Source organism: Pteropus medius, unplaced genomic scaffold (genome assembly GCF_902729225.1).
Source record: "Pteropus medius unplaced genomic scaffold, Ma_sr-lr_union100, whole genome shotgun sequence".
Taxonomy (NCBI): Eukaryota; Metazoa; Chordata; class Mammalia; order Chiroptera; family Pteropodidae; genus Pteropus; species Pteropus medius.
Window position 1 is genome coordinate 26,707,059 of NW_024346667.1, and position 25,970 is coordinate 26,733,028.

Consider the following 25,970-nt stretch of genomic DNA (forward strand, 5'->3'; position numbering starts at 1 on the left):
TACTATTCTTGATGTAGTAAAATAAAGACAATATCTGTAGGGGAAACTACTGGAAATGTTAGACATTTGCACAATAAAATGATTGTTGTTCTTTGTGTGTTTTAGGTGCAGTGTTGGACATGTGATTTTAAAGTACAGCCGTCCGGTTGAAATAGCTTCATTCGTCTCAAGTCGTGACATTGTTTAGCACAGATTTTTAAAGTTTATTGGAGGAAACTGGTATTATTCATTGTGGGAACTCAGTAAATGTTAAGCCAGATTCTCCCCAGAATCAGCATCATGGGAATTAAGTTGAAGCACTTTTGGAAACTGTACTAACTCTACAAAATCAAAAGGACCTTTATAGTGCTCTCACAATGAGAAATACGCTTGTTAAATGTGCTTCTCAAGAGTCAAATTCAGTTTTTGGAACATGCTAAAGCAATATAAAATATAGACAGATAATTCTAGATGTTTAGTGAATATAGCATATAGACAAATAGACTAAAATATTATATAGACGTATAGGTTTTGTCTAAGCCTTGGCGATGGCAAGATAATTATGAGTGGAGCGGTCACTTTAAATTATTTTAAATTTCAAATTGATATACATATTTATAGATTTCACTTGCCTCTATAAAATAGCTTTCACGTCTTTCTCTCTCTCTCTCTCTCTCTCTCTCTCTGTTTTTTTTTACTTCTCTCCATAGCTAGTATCAGAAATTGAAGAGTTTTCTCTTTTATCTAAGTGGCTTATTCTTTTTAAAAAATCATTTCTCAAATTTTTTTTTCTTGGATATCGTTGCCTTCTCTAACGATGTTCAGGTAGTATACCAGGGTTTTACATATTTGGCCAAATTTGCCTTTACTTTCATGTGAAGATCCTAAGGTATACGCTTTGAGCTAGGTTTGGAGAACCTAAAGGATTAATGCGACCCCACATTTTCTCCTCCTCTTCCCTCATTGACTTTTCTTCCCTTCTGTGGATATTAAAATCAGAAAGAATAGTCATCTGAATATCAGTTGGGAGCTTTTGGTCTGATGATGCTGGGTCACAAACACAGAGGGATGTGTATGGATTCGTTTGCTGTCAACCGTTTATTCCAAAGCTTTCTGTCTCTTTATGAACAACCTCCAGCTTGGTCCTTAAGGGTTTTTCCATACCTATTACAGGTGAGGAGTTGGATAGTATTGATCATTATGGGCACTTAACGATACGGGAAGAATTTGTCTATTGTCGAAAAGAAGTGTTTAAAGGAAAAATTAGAAATGTAAATTGTCTTTTTTTTAAAGATTTTTATCTCAGTGATCTCAATTCATTCTCTATAAAATGCATGCAAGTTGCTTTTATTTATGCATTAGGAAAACCCTAGCAAATATATTAAGAATAGTTACACTATAAAAAAAGACAGGTAACTTGAGGAGTTTATTTTTTAAGAGGGTTATTTTTAGGAGGTTTCATAGAGGTACAGGGAGAACAATTTGAGTCTTAAGACAGGTTCATTTTGGTTAAGCCTGTACTGCCTTTGTTTATCAAATGGAGGCAGCCCAGAAAGAGCCTAAGGTCCTGGCTTTCACAACCTTAACACTCTCCATTTCGTTTCTGACCAAATCAGAGTTATAAATGAGGCTTCAAAAATATAGTTGTAAGTTCGGTTACAAGTTAACGGTTTACAGCATTGCTTGTGCCGAAGTTCTCCTTCTCTCCAGGGGACCACCGGTCTCACTAGTTTCTTAATTTATTTGCCAAACGTACTAAAACAGTAGGTCATGGCGACTATACATCCATTTGTATATTAAATTGTATAGTTATTTGGCATGTAAATATTATTAAAATGTGCCTAAAATAATAAATGAACAAGTCCAAATGTCTAATGAAAAATTTGGGACATATTTTCATAATGTCAGTGCTTATTTTTCAGTGGCCACATTATAAAGTGATATGTCCTCCCATTTTTTTAAAGGGAGATTTTCCAACTTTTCTGTCTTCTCCTGGAACCAGGACAGTGACTGCACGTTTCAGTGTGGACTCTAGTGTATGTTGGTTCCACAGTAGGTTCTCTATGCATTGTGGAAAGTGATGAATGAATGAATGAACACTTTAGAATGAATAACGCACATATTAGACATAATTACGTACACTTTGCGAAACCATTAACTGTGGGCATGGAAGTACACCCTCTCTCCACCACGTGGCCAATAATTCTATCAACACACAGTTCTTCCTTCACTGTGAGCTTGAAGAGAGGGAGCCATCTGAGGCATTGTCACAGTGCCTGGCATGCGTACTTTATTAGAAACTGGATCTGATATTAATGCACCCCCATAGCCTGGTCTTGATTCTTGTTTTGGTCCTTTCTACACAGAGCCCTGGCTTTGTGTTGCCTCTTGATCTGCTTCTTGGATGCAGGTCCTTGTTAAATGCTGAGCCACAACACTCAGACTGCTTTTTTTTTTGGTATCAGAACCAAAATGCTAAGTGCAGAGGGCTCATAGTTATCAGCAGGATGATCCTGGATGTTGTGACTACAGAATCAGACACGGCCACAAGTGACATTTAGCATTTAAGTGAATACCACTTCAATATTTATAAGAGTTGTGTGGTCCTATGAAACAGGATAATGAAAAGAAGGAAAAATTCTTTGGAATAGGATGGAAAATAATTATTTTAAAAACCAAGGAAGTGCAATGATAAAATAGTGGCATAGTCACCTGGGAGGTAATTACTGACTCTGATTTGTCTTGAAATTAGATAATAATAGGACATAAACCTAGGGCTATGTCATCACCATTCTCCTCTTCAAATTTTAGAGTCCATGAAATAGAAATTATAGAAAAAGATTCAATGTGACAGTTGAGGTGGTGAGAAAAATTGCTCTGGATCTCTGCAGCTTCAGATGTCACATTTGTCTAGAACATCAATAGTCACTTGAGGTGGTAACCTCCTCACCCACCACATTCTTTTGAGAAGGTAACCCCAAAACTGTCATTTGCCATAACTTTCTTTTTTCGGTACGAATCTTCAAGGAGATTTAGAAACATCTATACAATTGGGATTTTAAGTACTTTTAAAACTTAAAATGTTCAATAGAATTTGGTTGGCTCTAGTATCTACAGATTAATTTAGTAACTCTTGTAGAAAAATGTTCACTGAGTAATTATTTCAATTATGATTTTTAAGTTGGAATTTTAACAAGTTTGCAAACGGTATTAGAACATTTAAGAGAACGTAAGAATCATCATGATTTAAGAGAACTTAATCATCATCATGTTATTTAGGAAGTTGGGAATGTTTATCAGTCAGTCCAATAAAGTGCTTCAAAAGGGAATTGAATATATTACATTTATATTTACAGTTTGAAATTTTAAAGATAATTTAATTAAGCAACCAAGCCTCCTTTTAAGGTGATTATAGATTCTGCTAGATTTGTGAATAGGTCAATATGACTTTTAAATTGAACTTAAATCCTATGGAAGAACTAGGATTTTGAATTTATAATTTGTAACTATTAAATTCAACACTTATTTTTAAAAACCAAATTAATTTCCAACTCTTTTCTTTTCACATAAGTCACCAAAAAGCTTTATTTAACATTAGCTTCTGCATACGGCGGCTCAGAGCTCAGTCCTGAAAGCAGGGAGCCCACCTTTTCTGAAAGATTTTTTGCTTTCAAATGCGTGAGCTACAGGAGGTTTTGGAGGTGTTGAACATGTGCGAAATACCTGATAAAATGCCTCCTCTGTGTTAATGAATGGGAAGGAGTCTATGAGCTTTCTTCAAATTAACCTTTGAATGAGAACGAAGTCTGGGCTGAGTGTTGCTTAGAAAAGTCTCACTAAAATACATACTTGGTCTGTGGTTGGTGCCAGTGTTCTACAGTCTGGTGTGGCATCTGGGACTAATAGAATTTCATGTTTTCATGTGTGTGAGTTACACACAATTTTACTGTACCTCTCAAACCCATTTCAGCTCCTAATTTGTTCTCCAGTGGTCCCTGTAGGCTAAACTGGAGAAACTTTATTAAAAGAGTATATTAATTTTACTCACATGTCAGAATTGGTGGGCAGGATGTCGAGGACTACTCCAAGCCTTGCATTAGCAGTAAAAACCATGAACTATGTGATAATTATTTTCAATATTTTTGAAACTTCTTTCCCATTACTTCTAGACTTCTATGTATGCTTTTTATAGTCAATTCAGATTGCTGGGTAGATGGGTGCTGGGAGTACCTTGTTCTGTTCTAATAAACATTTCCCCTTCTCTTTCAACTCCGTTTCAATTTGCACAAATTGTATCTTAAAAAATTACATCAGGAACATCAAATTTTTTTTCTGAAGAGTTTTAAAACTCTTGTCATTGTTGCTATCATTATTTTAGCATTGAATCTGAACTGTTGGTTGCTCTAATTCTATGACCTGTGTGTACAGGGAGAGGGAATGAATGAGAATGTGTTTCTTGGATGTACAGATGGGTGAGACTGGCTGGCATTTCCCCCACGATTTATAGAATAAAAGTCATGTGTTCACGGGCTCTGTAAAGACAGTAGCATAAGCAAAACATTCATGCCTCTGCCAACATATCCAGGAGGCTAAGAAGGGTCTCATTTGTAGACCATACCATATTTTCCATGATGTTCTCAGTTCCTAGGCCAAGGTAATAAGAACACTTTATTATCAAAAAGGTCCTACTAACAACTTTACAGGTATAAATCACTCTAGTTGAGCAAATTACCAAGAAAACTAAAGACATTTTATTCACTAGGCATTTAGAAATATCAGATAGAAATGCTTTTAAACCAGTTTACATTTGGAAATCAAATTTTGAGTAGTAGAGGGCAGTACATGAAGTGTATTTTTTATTACTGGGTATATTATTATATTTATAATACTAATGTATTTATTTAAAATAATAACCAAGGTCTGCTGTATAAGTGACATACTGCAAATTGAAGAGATACTGACAAAAAGAAGCAACAAATAACATATTTTACCAAGTACTTAATATGATGATATTGACTCACATTCTACAGGGTGTTGAGAGAGATAACATCAAAGGAGGGATTTTAGAAGGAGGTGGGAATTGGAGCAGGAAAGTAGAAGAGGGTATTTCATTTTATGCTGGTGGAACAGGGTTACTCAACCCTCAGGCCATGGACTGGTACTGGTCCATGTTAGGCACCAGGCCGCACAGCAGGAGGTAAGCGGCAGGCAAGTGAGCGAAGCTTCATCTGTGTTTGCAGCCGCCTCAGCTCCACCTCAGATCATCAGGCATTAGATTCTCATAGGAGGACTAGTCCCTGATGCCCAAAAGTTTGGGGACTGCTGCAGTAGAAGGTCATTCACTCTTGTGTCTTTTTCTTCACTGTCCCCAGTGGTGATAACATGTAAGTATTCAATAAGTGTTATGACAGACAATTACATTCCATCGAGATATGACATTTCCGCCTTGTTAGAGAGCATGTAGTTTTTAGGGTGTTGTGCTTTGGAGTTGACCTCTCTCACTAGGAGGGTAAAACTATTGATAGAGATTGTTAACATTCTCTTTATATGTAAATTAAGCATGTACTATAACACGATTGTATTATACACATCAAATAATTATAAATATAATTAATTACATTAAGCATTAAATATATGATATCATATGGTTATGTTATATATCATATAATTATATTATGCATATAGTATGTATTATATTGTAATAAGCAACAATTGATTACCAATACTTTACCCTCGTCCCAGGTATCTATTTTTTAAATTAATTAATTAATTTTTTGTGGTTAACAAAATCCAATAAGTTTCAGCTGTGCATTTTAACAGTAAGGCATATATCTATTTACACTGTGTGTTCACCTCCCATAGTTAGATTTCTTTCTGTCACTCATATTTGGCCCCTTTTACCCCATCTACCCCCACCCCCTTCCGCCTACCCTCTGGTAATCACTAGTCCATTGTCCATGTCCATGAGTCTCTGTTTGTTTGTCCTGTTCATTTGTTGCTTTTAGGTTTATATCCCACATGTAAGTGATATCATGGGATTTTCAACTTTTTATGTCTGGATTATTTCACTTAGCATGGTTATCTCGAGGCCTGTCCGTGTTGTTGCAAATGGCAGTATTTCATCTCTTCTTATGGCTGAGTAATATTCCAGATATCTATTTTTGAACACTCTCTAGTAAGTCATGGACTGAAAAGAAATTAGGTAGTTTTGATTTTGTTAGGTCAATTTCCAGCAGTTAACTATAGCTCAGGTAGTGTTCTGTTTTGATAATTCATTTTAAAAACTACGTTTAACAACACAATAACAACAAAAATAAGAGCAACGACAAAAAAGTGATGTATTTTGCATATTGAAGGAGAATGCAGCTCATATGCAGCCTTTCTCCCTGCGTGGACAGACACTTCAGAACATTCCTCCAGCTGCATCTGTCTAACACTCGAATAATGATCACGTAGCTTGTCAGATGCTTTCGGGAAAGAAATTCACTATGCGGAAATATTTAGTATTTAACTAATTTTTCCAATTATAGGTTTTTGATTAGGGGAAATTTATTTTGAATTACAACTAATGTTAAACCCAATCTTCATTAGTATTACATAGAATTGTGAAACATTAGAATTATAGATTTTTTTTTTCTAGCTGAAAAGAACACTGTCATTTAAACACAAGCTTAAATTGAGCTTCAGAGAGAGATTAAACACCCTGCCCAGCATTGTGTAACCTAGGAGGCCCATTTCCTGATATGTAGTTAGGCATTCTTTTTAGCATATTTCCCAGAGCAGTGTATACAGATGAGGGAATAAACATAACTATTTCTTATGTAGACATTGAGGGTCATGAGCTATTTACATGGACTGAAGTCTGTGAGGGAGTTTACAGGAATGTAACTTCTCAGTGTATTTTCAATTCCTTAGAGCAGTTTCCAGACCATATGTTATAAACGGGTATGGGCGTGCCAGACAGGGCCTGAGGTGGTGGGAGAGTGTGCTGAGTGGCAAAAAATCAGGAAAGGAGAGAAATAAATCACTTTAGCATACTGTAAGAATATACAGAGAATATTATTTTTCTTGGCAGTAGAATCCACTCTCTAGGAAGAAACAAGCTTTTGTTGGAAGACTGCTCTGAGGATCTCTTTTGAGGCCTGGGCTGAGGAATTGGCTAAATTGAATAAAAAAAGGAGGGGAACATTTTCAGAGGCTGCGTGGTGAGTCAGAGGAGAGAAAGACCTAATGGCTGGTGGTTTAAGGGAAACTTTGGGAATTACAGAAGTGGTGATGGAGACGTCAGCAGAATCTGCTATGCTCTGTGATGCATTGTGGAATAGATTACTTTGAAATCTTGTTTCAAGATAAGCACTGGCAAAACCAGAGGCTGTCCTAGGAAGGCCGGTTACATGTCAGTTACGATATGTGAGGACCTGCTAACGAGGATCACATGTGCGCTGTTCCACGGCGCTTCCTAGAATTCACACGGGCAGTGTTTGGGAAATGTAAGCCAGACATCTCCCACCTCACTGATGACTTACAGTAAAGTCTGAGATCCCTGAGTCAAACCTTGGTCCCAGGAGAATGTAAGCTCTGGGAGAGGGCCTTGGGAGGATGCTGTGGTTTCTAAGGGTGTTGAGGATTTTGTGAACCATGCAGAACGAATCATGAGAATATAAATAACTGAAATCGGCTAAGGTTTCCTTTTAAAAAACAGTACTTATGTGGACCTGTTCATGTATTGACATTAAATTTTAAGTGAAAAAAGTTATTTGTGGTAAAGAAGATCACATATTTGTTGAGAATTTTTTCAAACTAACAATCAGCACATGGTTTCTTCTCTCCCTCTCTCTCTCTCTCTCTTTTTTTTTTTTATGTATAGATTTTTATGGCAACTACTATAGTCAGGCTGCAGAACCGTTTCATCACCCAAAAAACTCCCTCATAGTTACAACCTCCTCTCACTCCTAATCGCTAGTATCCATTGATCTGTTTTCTAGTCACGTAACTTTGCCTATTCCAAACAGTATGTAAATGGAATCGTACAGTATATAATCTTTTGAGACTGACTTTTTAAACACAATATAATGCCTTCGAGAGTCATCCATGTAATGGCATGTATCAATAACTTGTTCCTTTTTATGGCTGTATGACTACACCACAGTTTATCTTTTAAACTGCTGATGGACATTAGATTATTTTTAGTTTTTAGAAATTATGACTAGAGCTGCTGTGAATGTTCAGGAATAGATTTTTACATGACTGTGGGCTCTATTGTTTTCCATTCCCACTGGCGATGTATAAGAGCTCCAGTTGGGCACTTAGCTCGCTTCCATATCTTGGCTGTTATAAATAATGCTGCAATGAACATAGGGTTGCATATATCTTTTTGAATTAGTGTCTTGGATTACTGTTTTCCATAGTGGCTGCACCAGTTTGCAATCCCACCAACAGGGCACGTGGGTCCTCTTTTATCCACATCCTCACCAACACTTGCTGTTTATTGATTTTTTGGTGATAGCCACTCTGACAGGTTTGAGGTGATATAGTACATAGTTTCTTAAAAGAACGTTATCTCCATATTTGAGAATGTTTTATAAAACATATGACAGTGGTATAGGAATTATTGATGTTCTATTCCATATCTAATTCATAGCCTATATTAAAAAGAATAAATATGTATAGGAACTATACTTGGAGTAAAGCACTCCCTTAAATTATTGTACAGAAAACAGTAGTACGCATTATTATAAGAATTTAAGAATATTTATGAAATATATGTGGTTGAAATTTTTTTTTTGCCACTTGAGAAACTCTACCAAGATGATTAGATGATAAATTCTGTTGATAATACATAGTCAGGATATGGCCAAGCCAAGCCAAAAAAAAAGCCAGAATCTTCAGGTTGATGTCTGAGTGAGAAGGTGTATTTTCATGAGCAGGAAATGGGCTAGTAATACAATGAAAACACTTGAGATAATGTCACAGTTAATTCTGGGTAAAATAACTTCCCTTTGATTATCATATTATTTCAGGTGAAAGTATTTGGTCTGAATTATTCAGACAATTGCCTTAACTCTCCATTTGATATGTGCATAGTCATGAACTTTGGGCATTAAAGAGAGTGGGAGTCTGGAGCCTAATCAAATGCAAGATCAGAAAGAGGGGACCACGGAGAAAGTTCTATGTGTGTTGAAGGTCAGTGAATAATATACTGTAATGATCTGATTGGGCAGTTTTATTAGCAGCCATTTCTTTGCCAGACTAATAAAAAGTGACATTTTTTGGGTTGTTTTCCAAGTTCTCTTACTTGGATTCGAATAAAAAGAAAAGAGTGTGGATCAAGTTTCATCTTGTTTCTTGCTTTCTGTTAAGTTGTATACTCAGCTTAGAAACCAAACAGACATTTTAAGATAAAACTTGAAATTGTAAATGCTGTGCATTGTATATAGTTCAAAGGTATTACGTGATATTTCACATATAGGAAATTGTACAGGACTCTCGGGAAATGTTTTTTAAATCTCAGAGAATGCCAGCTGAGCACATGCAAGGCCCAGATGCCCAAAGTACTTCAGAAGGAGAACTAAAAAAACCTTATAGTGATGGGTTTGCGACATCTCAATCTCGCAGGTACAGACCAGAGTACTGGGCTAATTCTAATATGAAGAGGAATCCTTCCTTGTCTTAAGTGAATAAAAAGCTAGATTGACTTTTATCCAGTCGGTTATTCTAAGACCATTGCTAGTTTTTTTCTCCTCACAAAAAGAAGGGCATTTTTTTTCCCTCCTTATAAAAAGGAGGCGCACCAAAGATGTTCCATTTATTTCTTTCTCTTTTTTCACCTCCTTTCAAAAGAAAAAAAAGTGTGTGTGTGTGTGTGTGTGTGTGTGTGTGTGTGTGTGTGTGTTGGAATTTCTAATTAGCAGAATATTCATGAAAATGTGCGTTTCAGATAATCACGTGTGTTCTTGGCGTAGTGAGGTTTTCGCTCCCTGAATTAGTTCTCACGGTCATGGTAACTAGGCCGAGGGATCTCTTATGTGAGGGAGGAGCTGCTGTGGCAGACTCACCACGGTCTCTCTGTTGTAACTTCTGCCACCTGCTTTGAGGTGGCTCTTGGAAAGTGAGCCATCAAATGTCAGAAATGTCACATAAGAAGTTAAGATAATAAAGATGGTTAAAGAGATTCAGACGCTGAAACATAATTTATAAAAGAAGAAAGTGAAGCAACCTTAAAAACAAAAAGTATTAAAAACCGTAGAAATAAGGTAGAAAATAAAGTTTAAATGTGATATAGAAAGGCTAAGCAAAAATATTTAAATATTGTGAAAATAATAGGCATTTAATTTTTTTTATTTTTTGCTCATGCTTGTATAATGCTTAGTATATGCCACACACTGTTTAAAGGCTTAACTCATCCAATCTTCAACTCTTATAGGGTTGGTACTATTATTATCCTCAACCTACATATCAGGAAACAGAGGCATAGAGAGATAAGTGATTTGTTTCACATCATAGGCAAAACCAAGGTTAGAATGTATATGTATATAATATTAGTTACACTGTTAAATAGATACATAAAATCAGCACATCAGACACCTATTTGCTCCCCTTCTTCTGAGACTAGCTCCTTTCTTCTTGCCTTTCTCTTTGTTTTTCAATTTCTCCACCATGTGATTTGAGTGGGAGCCGCTGCCATGTTCTTAGACACCCTCTCTCCTTGCTTCCAAAGCACGCTTCTTTTCTATCCTCCCAGTATATCTTGACTGCAATATATTTCCAAGCATTATCTCAGATTCTCTGTGTTTTCATTAGACAAAACAAGATCATCTCTCTTAGGGCAGATGATTTCAGCTTAAAAAATAAAACTATTAAAAGTAAGATTTAATTGTTATTTCGAACATTCATATTAGATAACTTAGAGGCTGATAACAATAAGAATATAATTCTGACCTTTTTCATATTATTTATTTCCTTGGTTAATTTTTTAAATCAGATTATAATATTAATAACAGACTGATAAGAGAATGCACCAGTGAAAATTTTTTAAGATGTTAACACTTGCCATTATATTTAAGATTATCAGTCTCCATGTGCATGCACATACATGTATGAACATACCTTTAAACGGAGTATGTTTATCTAGGATTCAGGAAAGTTAGAAACTGAGTGTAAAAAAATATTTTTAAATGGAAAGGTAAGTGACTTCTCAGGTAGACCTGATGTGGAATGAGTGAAAAGACTTAGGCAGTTACTTTCGCTACAGTATCTGATCATCATAGATTGGAAGACACTGGAGTTTTAACATGGATGGCTCATTTTACTTGAAAATCCAATATTTTTTTCTGAAGTAGATGTTACTATAGTGACAGAATGGCTTAGTAACTGAAGACTCATTTCATTGGTTGAGTGTCTGCAGACTCGCTTGTTGAGTAGCATTAATATGTTGCTTCCTGCTCTTTTTTTTTTTTTTTTATTGCGGATACCATCTGGCATTAGCAGTATTTAAATATATAGCTCTGTTAGAGAAGGGATGCTGGGTGGCACACACTGAGGTGTTAAAAATAAGTTTTGCAGGCATTGGTTGTTTTAACTAATCGATGACTAAGGAGTTCCATGTCAGTCACTGCCTAGTATAGCCAAGTACTTCATAATTTTAGGCTTTGACCCTAGGAACTGAAGGTCTTTGCCTTTGAGCTTGCTTATGTTTTACAAATTTATTTGCCTAAATTAACACCTTTACATGATCATATTACTTTTGATGTGCCTAAAAATGAACCCACTTGATAAACTGTTCTCTCACATTATGTGTCCATAAACCATATGGGAGTGTATTTTTAAAATGATTACGAGGATGTTTCATATGTTAGAACACGAGTAAGACAGAATACGGCAAGCACCGTAAGGGAAATACAAAGTGAAGTTTGAGATTAAAGAATGGAGGAGGAGCCCTTCAATAAGGATGCCAAGAGGCCCCTGGGGAAGAAGTGGTGCCTAATTGGCCTGGATCTTAGCCAGTATAGACGAAGAGAGGATTCTAGAAGAAGCGGTAGCATTCATTAAAGTTATAACACTAGTCTCTCTGAGAGTGGGTTCCAAGGGAATGTTCAGAGAATAACAACAGCATACTTTGTGTCTAGACCTTACTGTACACCACCAATGTACCTAGGTTCCAGTTTTTCTACATCCTCCCAAACTTGTTATTTTCTGTTATTTTGATTATGGCCATCCCACTGAATGTGAAGTGGTATCTCATGGTTGTTTTGATTTGTACTTCTCTAGTGGCTAATGATTTTAAGCATCTTTTCATGTACTTCTTGGCCATATGTATATCTTCTTTGAAGAAATGTATTTTCAAATCTTTTGCCCAGTTTCTATGGGCTATTTTTCTTTTTATTGGTAAGTCGTAAGAGTTCTTTACATATTCTGCAATCAAGTTCCTTATCGGACACCTGATTTGGAAAATTTTTCTCCTATTCTGTGGATTTTCTTTTCACTTTCTTGAGGGTAGTCTCTATAGTGCTAACATCTTTAATTTTGAACTAATCTTATTTATTTATTTTCCTTTGTTCCTTGTACTTTTGATATAGTATCTAAGAAACCATTGCTTAATCCAAGATCATGAAGATTTATACCTATGTTTTCTTCTAAGAGTTTTATACTTAGGTCTTTAGTCCATTTTGAGATAATTTTTGTGCAGGGGTCCAGTGCTCTTCTTTTACATGTGAGTATCCAGTTGTCCTAGCACCATTTATCGAAAAGACTATTCTTTTAAAAAATCACCCTCCCTCACAATATTTTCACCTGCCATGAATGAGTTTTATTGGTTTCCTTAGGTACCAAGGATTGCTGTAAATCTCCGAGGCCAAACTTTTCTAATTTCTAAATACTATAGTTTATTTAGACTTTAATGCTAATCTAGTAACCTTCATATTACTGAGTTTCATAAAATTTCATTGTGGTCTCAGTATTACACATAATCTTAAGATTGTGTACCAGTTGCCCCTCTTTCTGAAATACTTTTGTTTGTCAACCAGACAAGCCTTTTTAATTAATTAATTTTAAAGAAATCACTGGGTCAGTCTTTTATCATTATTATTTATGCCTACAGCACCTGGTCTTCCTAGGTGGTCTCCCATCCAAGTACTAACCAGGCCCGACCCTGCTTAGCTTCTGAGATCAGACATCAGGCTTGTTCAGGGCTGCATGGCCATAGACCATGTACCGTGGCTCCACTGGAGCACGAACCCAGGACCTGCTGCATGTAAAGCAGACGTGTTAGTTGCTACACTATGGAACCACGTCCAACACGGGGGGCAGTCTTGAACTGTATGAGCAATTCACTAAGAAGAACAACTTCAACTTATAAAGGGTCCCCCCCAAAAAAAAAAATCACTGAAGCCCAGAACCATGGACCAATCTCTTTTTGATGCAGTCTGATTATTAAGGGTCCTATTTATTCACAGCTGTGCCCAAAGTAGAAGTCACACCCATGTGGGGTGAGTCAACAAAAGAGACCAGGAACTGTCAGCTGCCAAAGACCCAGCTATTAATGGAGATTTATTTTTATTACATGCTTGTCAACCCAGAAGGTGCTAAAATAGAATCTCAGTACTACTTGGTTTAGGAGGCAGAGGTTTTGCAAGTTTGTAGCTATTTAAAAAAATGAAAAGAAAAAGTGACAAAGGGGAGGGGACCATATTTGTCTCTGTGTTTGTTCCTTTCTCAAAATGGAAGGTGCGATAACTTATTAGAAGATATTTTAAAGGCCTAGCTGAGAACCCGGGATTGGTTTAGAAAATGAGAAAATTTTGCTCAAAATTATTATTATTATTTTATTTATGATACTACCATGCCTCATATGTGTGTGCACGTATGTGTGCGCTCATGCCCTGTGTATGTGTATGTGTCGGGGTCCCCTCTCTGTGGGTGCTATGGGATCTGAGGCTAAAGGACAACAATCCAGCAGAAAGCCTGGTTTCAGGGGATGTCAAAGGTTGTTTCCTGGCTGTACTGGTAGAAGAATCCAGGACCAGAGAGTGCTGACTAGAGGACTTACACAGTCTTTCCAGTCTTAAAGGAAATGAGGAAGTGATTCAGTATCACCTCAGGGGATCTCGACCACGGCATTACTTAAGACAAAAATCTAGCCCATTGATTCTGAAAGTTGGTTTCATTCTTCTCTCTGGAGGAACTATTTCTCCCTTTTTCTCCTCTTTAAAAAGAAATTATTAAGACAAAAAGCATTACTGAAAAGGGAGTTTGTTTTAGTAGTATAAGAGAGGTGCTGTCAGCACTTGTTCATTGAAAAATGGATATTCTCTATCAACTTTTCCCCTTCATTCTTTCCTTCTTTCCTTCCTTTTTTTTTCATTTTATCTCCTTCCCTTCCTTCCCCTCTCTTCCCTACTCTTACCTCCTTTCCACTCTTTTCCTTTCCATGTTCCCTTGATCTTTTGTTTTATTTAGTTTATCTCATTCAGTGGAGCTCCAGGTCAACCATCTGGTAGAATATACTTGACATTCTACACAGTTGGTAAATCAGTGCCATATAAGTTGCTCAACCATCGGCCAAGAATGGCCTTGATCAATGAATGTACATTCCCCTCCTTGTTCTTCACTGAATGAAGATGAAGCCAGCTTTCTCCTCTTTTTGGGGGTATGGTCACTTGAATTCTGATTCCTTAGAGTACACAATGAAAACGTTGTGAAGTGCTTGGAGCAGTTTTTCTCATGGGTACAGGCGTAGAGTACATGGCAAACACATTCCGTTTATCTGATCAAATGGTTAATGCAATACTTTTATTCAAAGTAAAGAGTGTGCTCTGACTTAGGGTAAATGGTGAATTATTCGGTGGATCCTGGTTCTGCTAGAGGAAACACTACTCGTGTTGCTGATGATTCAAGGAGAAAACCTTTCTTTGCCAGAAGGAATGGGGAGAAGAGCAGTGTGAGGGAGAGAGTGGAGTTGGACTGTCTCTAAATTCCTCCATGAGAATAAAACTATCTCTTTAAATATGAAAGCACTTTCTGTCTACAAGGGAAATCATCTTTTGGGGGGGAAATCATTCATAACTTATTGTTATGGCGTGAACGATTCTAAGACCCACGGAGCCAATTGAGATGAATTATGAGCCTTTATTAGCCGGCGGGCCACTGACTCTCTACCACGCAGGGTTAAAGGAGATCAGCCCCGGGGTTTGAGAGTGAGGCAGTTAAAAAGCCTAGAACAAGCAACAGATTACAGGAGCAGAAGTTGGCCATTAGCACAATACATCACCTAGTATCACACCCTGGTTAACAAGTAAGTGGATTACAGAAGCAGGCATTGGCCATCTTCATATCTTATACAATACACCTCCTAAACCACACCCAAGCAAGTAGGACAACTTCTGGTATCTAAAGATATTTCTTCCCTGTAGCTGACTTAGCTAGTTGGCTCACTTGAAAATTTTCTACCCTTAACATTATGGGACAGCAAATGGCTGCTTAGCATAACCATTGGCTGAGCTAATATGTCTTTAAAGGTGTTGAACCTAAGGGACAACTTTTCTATTGGAACAACATCTATCCACATGCAGAGCAGGGTCAGATGATTTCAGAAGGTGTGGGGGCCCCAGCTAGCCTGAAAGTTAGGCTTTCCAAATGCGTTCAACAGAAGAGTTTTCGTTCAAAAGGGTAAAAGCACATTATGGAAAAGTTAAGCAAGAAACAGAAGAGAAGGATGTTAACTTAATTTAATGTTCAAAAGAAAACAGATCTGTGGTTAACATACAGACTATGGATTTTAAAAAAATATAGTCTAGTGGTAAGGAAAACTTTAGATATTAAATATTTTATACTTACAGGAATACCATAGAATTACATAATCCTATATAACTTTCAAATAAATATTAACATTAGTAAGCACTTCCTGCATATTAGGCTAAATTCTAGATGCTGGAGATAAGGCAATAAGTAAAACAGACATTATTCCGTTAAATCCTCTCAACAAACCTCGTGAATCGGGTACCAGTATTATTTCTATTTCACCTGTTAGGACAGCGAGGCCCAGAGCGGGCACACGATTTGCCCAGAGTTTCATAGCTGGGCAGTAGAGGCGTCAGCATTAAATCCCAGACTTTCCTGTTCCAGAGCCTGCGTGCTTCACCCCCGCACCACCCTGTCTCACACAGTGGGCACTGTCACCACGCACTTCATCCTAAAAACAAGGCAGGGCGTGTGTTTTTCTTCACATTTGAAATAGACGAAAATACAAAAAAATTAAAAGTGACTTATTTAGAGTTGTATGTATGTCAGAAAGAAGTTCTAGAGCCTTCTCCATCTCTTGCCTTGGCTGATGACTCCGTCTTCTCATTGTCAGCCTCCACCAGCCACATCCCTCTGTTTCCTTCCTCCCGATTACCACAGTGATTTTGCTCAAACACGAAAATCTGTATTTCTCCTCAGTTTGAAACCGTCCAACGATTCACTTATATTCTTAGAACCAAACCCAAACTTCTCAGCATGTCCTCTTTCTTTTCCTGTCAATCGAGATATAATTGACATGTAACATTCTATAAGATTAAGAGGTACAACGTGTTAATCTGATACAATTATCTGTTGCAGTTTGATCACCATCATAGCATTAGCTAACACCTCGATCATGCCACATAATTTTCATTTCTTTTTTGTGGTGAGAACAATTAAGATCTAGTCTCTTAGGAAATTTGCAGTTTACAGTACAATATTGTCAACTATTATTACATTGCTGTGGCGACTGTTTCTGATGGGCCCCGCCTACTTCTCCAGCTTTATCACTTGCTACTCCCTTCCCCTCAGAGCTATAGCCCGACTGAACTTTGTTCATTTTAAACAAGACATTCTTTTCCTTGCCCCTTTCAGGTTACATCTGCTGTTTCTTCTGTCTCAAACATCTTTTTTTCCCTCTCCGCCCCTTACTCTATCTGACCTTTTTGAAGTGGCTAAATCTTACTCCTTTTTCAATCTCCACCTGGAGGCCACCTCTCCAAAAAGGGTTGCAATTGCATGTTCTCCACTTCCTTCCCTAGACTGGAAACCCCATGAGGAGGTGGCAAAGGGGAGTGTGGAGGGGTGAGGGATGGGGCTCTCCTCGCAGTTCTCTCTAGCACCCAGCAGGGTATCACTAAAGGTGATTCATTGATGTATTTACTTTTGAGCACCTGCTCTGGCAGGTATGATGCTAGATGTTGGGCAGAAGTGTCATGTAATGGAGAGTTTGAGGGATGCTGAAATCAGGGAGCTCAGAACTGAATTCTAGTTTTATCACTTAACTACTTTTGCGACTTTAAGCTGGTTACTTAACCTTTTCTAAACTTGTTTTATCAAATAAAAAATGGGATCACTAAAATGGCGTGGAACTTTTATGTGGGTAACTGACTTGTAAATAGATAATTAGTGCACATGCTCTGTGTTATGGTACAGGCACTGACAGGGTGCTGTGGGAACACAGAGGAGGGTAATCAGCACAGCCCCAGGGATCAGGGAAGACGTCTCTGAAGCCTTTCTTCTTCCTCAGAGCTTCTGGCATAGACGTGCCTGGACATACTTGAAAATTGGCCAGCTGTTCATCTTTCTGAAAAGTATAGTCCAAGATCTTTCTGAGCATGAGGGCAGAGCAAGCGATCTTCCATTCATAAATATTTATGATTCTGTTTTAAGTTAAATTATTAATGGCATTTGGAGAAATATTCTATTTTTAACATGGACAAGAAGAATGTTCAGTTTGAAACATCCTGAGCTTGCTAGCGTACTGGGAAAAAATGTCTTAGCTTTGTTGTTTTCTCAAAAAATTATGTATATATTTAGTATAATAACAAAATAAAATTCGTAATGGAGTTAGAATTTTTAAAGCTATGTAATTCACATTTTAAGCTTTTACTGTTTCATTAGTTTTCCTAAAGTAAATTTAAGGATGACTGCTAAAGAGGGTCTTCATCTATCAAATTGATCAGATGAGTGTAACCTGAAAATAGTTCCGTGTCTTCGGATAAAATCTGTTTTATGCCAAAGACGAATTTGGTTTTTTTATGACGAATAAAAACCAAGCTATAAATTTTTAGGAGTCTTATAATGAATAAGATGACCTACTTTAAAAAAGGGTGAATTAAAATAATCTGAGTATATTTGTACACAATTTAAGGCTAGATATTTTTATTTGAAAACCTAAATTTATCATGCTTCTAAAAATAGTTTATATGTAATAAAAATAAAAACAATGATGCAATCAGGGAGCTAAGAACATTTTCTTGCATAAATTGTGAGTGTGAATTAACAGCCCGAACAGTATTCTTTTGTAAGCTACCTGGCTCCATCATTATAATAGTTTGATGAAAATCAACTGTTGTACAATTTGTCCAAAGAAATGTTGAACAACAATAACCTGGATTATATATACATATAATATTATGTATAATATCATATATATATATATATATGTATATATATATATATATATATATATATATATATATATATATAGGAAACCCTTACTAGACCCACCAGAAGTAACACTAAATGTAAAAGAGAGAATTCAAACGTGGCTTTGGTTCTCCAGTTCTAGGCATGACTTAATGTTTTCTTTGAAACTTAGGTGCTGGACTAGACGAGGGATGTTCCCATCTGTACTTGCCTCCCAGCTCAGCCACCATCCACACTCCTGGGCCAGCTCATTTATATGAGTGAGTCCAATATAGCTTAAAGTAAGGAAGATGTAAGCAAACTCTCTGGCCTCCTTAATAAAACTAGGCCCTATCTTTTAGTCGGTGATAAGAGGGAGTAGGTGCATGGGGAGGTGTGGTGTTGATGGTTATGGAATTTGGGACACTGTCCAGTTCTGCTTAATGTGGACTTGTTTTTAAATGAGTGATTTTCTTAAAAGTTAGTGTAGCCATATAAAAATGTTTGGACTAAGTTAAATGTAATTTCTTTGATACTATTGGATGGCATTTGATTTAGAAACAGAGCTATTCTTTATTGATCAATATCTATGGGCCAGGCCTTCATATGAATTACCTTCTTTAATAAAACAATCTAATGAAGTGGGAATTGTACTTCCATTTTTACTGACAAAGAAACAAACTCAGAGGGATTAATTAACTTTAGAGTTGCAAAACTAACAAAAAGTAGAGCTGGGAGCTATTTGTGCATTCATTCATAAACAAATATTTATTGGCAGTTAAGTGTTTTTCATCACTGGTTTTGTCTTTTCTGATGGTAACAATTGTATTTTACTTAGAACCATGATTTTAATTCTAGAAAACTATGTAGAAAGGAACACCAAATTAAATAGATTACATCAGCATAAATGTGAAACCTCACCATTTTACTCGTTCGAAGTGTCTAGGGCTTAAAGTTCATTTCTTTTATTATAACTTTAATATCTTGTTCACCATCTTTTTTTTTTTTTTTTTTTGTCTTTTTTACCATCGTATCCCCTGCCCCTGGAACAGTGCCTTGAGCATGGTGGGCACTTAGTAAAAAAAATTGTAGTTGATGAGAGAAATTAGAACCATAAATTATTTTCTGTTCAGTATTAACAAAGTCTACTTTTTTTTTCTTGGTTCTGTATAAAGGACATTTCACTGGGTGTAAATTATGAAGGACTTCAAGGATCAAATTCATGCACTGCTGTTATACTCACTGTTGGAACTGAATTCTAAGGGGAATTGAAAGTTGAGAATTTCCCATCCTAAGCCTTTGCTCTAGAATGGATGACACTGATGCAGGTAGTCATTTCTAATAATAGATGCAGAAATTTAATAAATGTTTTGGTTTAGAACACATATATCGTCAGCCAGCAGTGATACAAACACATTTGTATGAATGAGAACTTAGCCAACTGATTGACATTCAAGACCCATTGGAAAAATCAGGAGACATAAGAGTGGGAAGAGCCAAGAGTCAATCAGATTGGAGCCGCTCTCCAAAAATACAGAAGGCCAGAAGGTGGTGAGAAAAATGCCAGACAACAGACTGTGGAGAAAAATAAACAAGCCAAGAAAAGTCCTATTTGGCTTTAAATGAGGCAGATGGTGACAGGAAGTATTCAGGGAGGGCTGATTGTGTTAACATCACAAATACTATAAAATTATCTATCTGTAGTTTGAGGTTTTGGGGAAAAAATTAAAACTCTTTGCTAGTATTACAAGAAAGGGCGATGGTACATGAACAGAATTTTAAGTAAGTATGTATTTGTGTCAGGATACTAGAAATGTGAGATTCATTATTTCTTTAGAATAGAAGTTTTGTTTACTTAGAGATTGTGACCAAAATTACAAAAAGTGTTTTGTTTTGCATAAAAGGAGTTGAATTTGTATTAAATCTGTGCTTTTTACATTTTCGATGTAAGAAAGAATTCTCCCAAGAATGTTAATAGGTTGCTAAGGTAGCAATAATAATTTTCTAACTGAAAGAATATACAAAACATTCTTTTTTTTTTTTCTAAAGAAATATATTTGGAATGGAATATAGAAAAATGAGAAATAACAATGTTGAGGTCTAAGGTAATGAATTTTAATTTGAAAGTTGAGAAAAAAATTATAGCAGAGAAAACTGATCATTTGGAATGGTATTAGGGGAATTTGAAAAAATCTGCGGCAAAATTTTAAAGAGATGCATTTGAACATTTAGAATTGGGAATCGTTTTTAAATAAAGAACCTGATTTTCTGTGCTTATTTTAATTCAGGACTACATATTCTGTTTTCTCATGGCAGTGCCTGATTTAAGGAATCAAATAGGCCTGACTTTTTACAACTCTCTTCTAGACCACTGAAGCGTCTCTGCTATGTGTTGAATGTGTCTTTGATTCCATGCATCAGAAATGTTGGATGCTTCACCCTCCTTCTTTAGGAGAAGTAGTTAATAATTTAATATATTCAGTTCTCATCTATTTTAGTTGTTCTGCTCTTAGGTTTTTAACCATACCTATTTAAGAGTAAGTGAGTAAAAGACTGGGAGGTAGATTGTGTAGTGATACTTCTGCCCTTTTCTTGAGAACTGAAGGCAAAAAATTAAAGATATTGCGAATGTTGTTCTATGTTTAAAAACAGTTTTCCAGACAAAGAAACAGGCTTGTGAACTAATATATTTTTAATTGACTAGAACCATGAAATCTAGACACTTTACATAAGTTATTTTATTTAATCCTCAAAACAACATTTTAACATAGTTATTATCATCCTCATTTTATAATTGAGGAAACAGGATTATATAAACCAATTCAATTTCCTAAAGTCACACACCTAATAAGAACAGAGTTGACATTTGAACTAAGTTCTGTATGTTTCCTAACTCTTTGCATTATGCTAGCGCTTCTCAATAGGGGATGGGGTTTTGCACATTAGATTACTTTATCCCATTGTACGTTAGACTGTTTGTCCTTTGCACCTGTCCAGGGTGGTACCCAGGCATATCTATATTGAAAAAGTTTCTAACCTTTAGTTGGGGACTGCTGTATCCAAAGTTTCAAAAACCACCCACCCACCCATCCAGTTTATTTACTGTATAGCTATAGGTAAAATCTAAACATTGTTTTCTGCAAGTTGCTAGTCAATTAATCCAACTTACTTCACTGAATAATATTAAGCAATAGAAAAGGTTATTTCTGGGATATACAGATGTATACATACACACAGTCGTTTCTCTCGTGCTTTCGTATTTTTTTCAACTCTATGTCTTTGTATGTGTTGTTATCTCAATATCTCAAAAGATTAGTGCTATCCTCATTCTCATTCTCAGATCGCATCTCTTTAATAACATTCTGTTTTGTTATTCCCACCATTTCTGTCTTCTATGAGATCTTCAGAATCATTTTACTGTGCAACAAAAATTTCCTCTTTTATTTTGAGTAAAAATGCTTCAAAATATGAATCTGAGAGAAATGAAAGTATTTTATATTTTTTGTTTCTAGCAGTTTTATTAATATTGATAATATACTTCTCATTATAGTTGTTACTATACAAATATAAAAATTTTTTCAGAAAATCATTTTATTGATGTCTACATGTTTATTAATATAATGGGAAATAGCTCTGTTTGGGTCTGCATCATACAGGAAAGTTACAGTTCTTAACACTCTGCCCATTGATCAGTTATTTTCCCTTAACTGTCCAAGACTGGTCAAAGTAAGATGATCTCAAGGTAGAAGCTTATTGGATACATACTAGTTAAGTTGAAAATACTTTAAAATCCTACTCTGTTCTTTTCTACTCTCCTGTAGTAGGATTTAGAGATATTTCATTGCTCTACTAAAAGGTGCACTTTTCGGACCTACATGCCTGGTTATAGGTCGTGTAGTCCAGTGGGCAGAGAAGGGACTGAATCTCAATTTTGATGTTCCTTGTGTGGTTGGTCAGCCAATAACATGTCTCTAGTCTACCTCCTAGACTTGGCTGATAGCTCTCACCCTCTCTCTTACTGTCAGAGACAGGGCTCATTCCCAGATTGGTGAATTTCTCGTACTTTTCCAAGTTTGCCCAAAGAACACCTCAGGTTTGCCTAATGAACACCCTATCCTTCCTGCTTTTACATACATTAGGGACCCTTGACGTTTCTTTGTCTCCTTTCATATAGCATAGCTTTTTACCCAGGAATGGACAATTTGAGTTGTAGCTATAGAATGCTTATTTAAGATTTGATTTAAGCTATTTTGTGCTCACATTTTCATCCAGCTTATAATTCTAGTTAACATCACATTCCAATTTAAAACACAAATTTTATAAACAGGAAGGTATATCTGGACCTCAGATGCTTTTTAAAATTATGTTCTTTCATTTTAATTAATGTGCAGCTGTGCATAATATTCCATTTTAACCCATTATTGCCATTGTATTGTCTCTAATCTAATTATTTCTGTTTTTTTTATCATCAATAGTTTTACTAGCGTTTTGTCTAGTTCAGCATTCTGCAAGCTGTTCTCAGAATACTAAAAAATGGCAAACGAGCTTGGGAAATTGTACCAAATACCCCTCTTGAGAACTCAAAGTCAAAGTACATATTAACATAAGAAAAGATCTGAGAAGTTTTAAAGTAAAACGGAAAACATGTGAAGTCTATTTAATGTCTTAAAGAACTTAAAAATAAAGAACTTATTTGTGTAGAGGAAGGCTTTTTCTTGGCACAGTTATGGATTTTTTTCTTAACACTAACTTGAGAAGTGCTAGTCTATTTTATCATCATTATTACTTGAAATCAGGAGCTTTAGAGCTTATTTATTCAATTCGTTGTTTTCTTCTTACTTTTTTCTTATATTTTAATTACTTTTTAAACTTTTTATAGAAAATATTTCATTTTTTTACAATTAAAAAATAGTTTAATTTATTTTAATAAAAATGAAAAAAAATTAAAGCTATGATAATGTTTCTGAGTACACCTTTGACCAATCCTAAACATTTTGACATTTAACAACCTCATTATTGCTATTTTAGAAATAAAATATTTAATTTTTAATTTTTTCTTTAATTGCATGTTTTTTAAGAAAAAGGTTTAAAATTGCCAGTTATATGCCTCTTTTCAAAATTTTATGAATTTCCAGTTCCATTGTATGGTTATTTTTGAGAAATGATCTTCCTTCCTTTTCCTTCCTTCCTTCCTTTTCCTCTTCCTTCTTCCTCTTCCTTCCTTCCTTCTTCCTTCCTTCCTTCCTTTCTTCCTTCCTTCCCTCCTCCTCCTTCCTTCCTTCCTTCCTTCCTTTTTTATTTTTTAATTGAAGAAATGATTTAAAATTTTCCCCTGTCTACCTCCCCCCTATTCTTTGCTTTTTAGAATTTATCAAAAATTTCTTTATGACCAATTATGTAATTAGCCATTATGTTTCACGTGTACATTAGGAGATGAATTCCCTGTTTCTAGATTATTGAGTTGTATGTGTTTTAATTAATTTTATCTTAAAAAAAAATCACTATCTTTCTGTCTACTTGACTTATTGTGAAGACAGTTTGGTCTCTTTAATTTGTGCTTTGATTATTTTCTACTTCTGCTTAAGATTTTTGCGGTGTATGATTTTCTCAATGCTTTATTCAGAGTTATATACTTAGTAGATGGTGTAACTTTTCAAAATATTACTGCTTTTTAAAAAAAGTTAAAGTCAATTATATATAAGTAGTTTACTTTTCTTGTTTTTTATTTTTGGGTTTGTCTTTCCATGTCATTTTCTCTAAGATAATTTTTCTCTTGACATCATAACATAAAGACAGTCTGGTCTTCTATATGTATATATTAGCATTGTATTAGTTTCCTGTGGATTCTGTATCAAGTTACCAGAAACTTGATGGTTTAAAACAAGCAAAATTTATTCTCTATGGTTTTGAAGGTCAGAATTTCTAACTTAGTATCACTAGGCTGAAGTGAATGTGTTGACAGGGCCGCTCCTCACTCCAGAAACTCTAGAGAGGATCTTTCCCTCGTTCAGCTTCTTGAGCTGCCAGCATTCCCCAGTTTGTGGCTGCCACCACTCCAGTCTCTGCCTTGGCAGTCACACTGCCTTCTCCTCCTCTGGTATGTGAAATCTCCCTCTTACAATGATACCTGTAATTGCATTTAGGACCCACCCAGATAATCCAGCATAACCTTCCCATCTCAAGGTTCTTAATCACAATTCTAGAGACCTTTCTGTTTTTGCTAATAAAATAACATTCACAGGGTCCAGAGGTTAGGATATTGATATCTGTTAAGGGGTCATTTTTTCAGCCTTCCACATGGTAAAAACAAGACAATGGGTTCACAATGGACTGGTTTATGCTAATCCCACATCATCAAACTGAGACTTAATTACAGTTTTGACTCTCACAGAAATGGAATTGTAAGTATTCAACCAGGAGTCACCTAATCAGCATGAAGTAGTCTGCTGTAAGACCCCTTCCATCCGCTAAAGGAAAGTAACTTTGCAATAAACAACCCACTTTTTTTTTTTTTTGCCTAGTATAACTTCATTGTTCTTGCTCCCTTATGCCTATAGATCTTTTATTTTGTGCAGCTCATTGGAATTCCTTTTTATCTGCTAGATTAGATGCTGCCTGATTCAAATCAATTTTTGTTCAAATAAACTCAGTTTATCTTTTCACATCACCAATCTTTACTCTGTCTCTTAACCAATTCTGTTATGTTTCTCTCCTGTATTAGTTCTCTGTGGCTACATAACAAACCACCCCCAAAAGTCAGTGGCTTAAAAACAGTCATTTGAATTTTTTTGTAAATCTATGAGTAAACAATTCGGACTGGGCTCAGCAGAGCGGTTCTTCTGCTAGCCTTACCATACGTAGTTCACTTAGAAGCCGGCTGGTTCATATGGCTTCACTTATGTCTGACTATGCAGGCTGTGGTTTTCCAGCAGGCCAGAGGGGACTACACTAGCATGTGGACTCAGGGAGTTGTGATTCTTTGAAGGTCATTAATTTAAAAATTTTTAACAATTTCCTGCATCAGATCTATACAAAATTATTACCAGAATAAGTATATTGAGAAGATTCTTTGTTCTTTCAAACATACTTTAAAAAGTATTAAACTTCTGTCATGTTACCAACACTTCAAATTTATAAGAAAGATTAAATGTATTTATATAATTATATGTATATATTATGTATATTATTATTGTTTTTATTATTTTTATATATATCAATCAATAACAATTACATAGAATTACAAGTTCTTGTTTATGCTGTGCTTATGTTTTTGGGTTATTTTTTCATGCCGTATATATGATGAACAATTAGATAAGAAAAATTTTATGGTTAACATTTAATCCCTAGGGAAGTCATTATCTCAACTGGCATGAGGCCAGCCATGGTTGTATTGGGAGTCATTCTGCAGGTAATTTTTATGCACCTGGAGAATTTCTGATTGTTTCAAACTGAGTGACAAGATAAAAAATTAGAAATAATGTTATTATTTTTGATACTGTGCTCTTTAAAATGGATTGATTATAGTCTTTTTTTTTTTAACCAGTTTTTAATAGCTACAGAAATCACATAGTCTAGAGGTAGTTTTC

General features: G+C 35.7%; 1 protein-coding gene and 1 pseudogene across 1 annotated transcript in view; one reads left to right on the forward strand and one right to left on the reverse strand.

Annotated features, from left to right (window-relative positions):
* The window catches only part of CPE (carboxypeptidase E), an 85,448-nt gene that overhangs the window by 8,535 nt on the left and 50,943 nt on the right, over positions 1-25,970 (forward strand). The window lies entirely within an intron of this gene.
* Positions 13,067-13,182, reverse strand: LOC120613587 (uncharacterized; annotated as a pseudogene).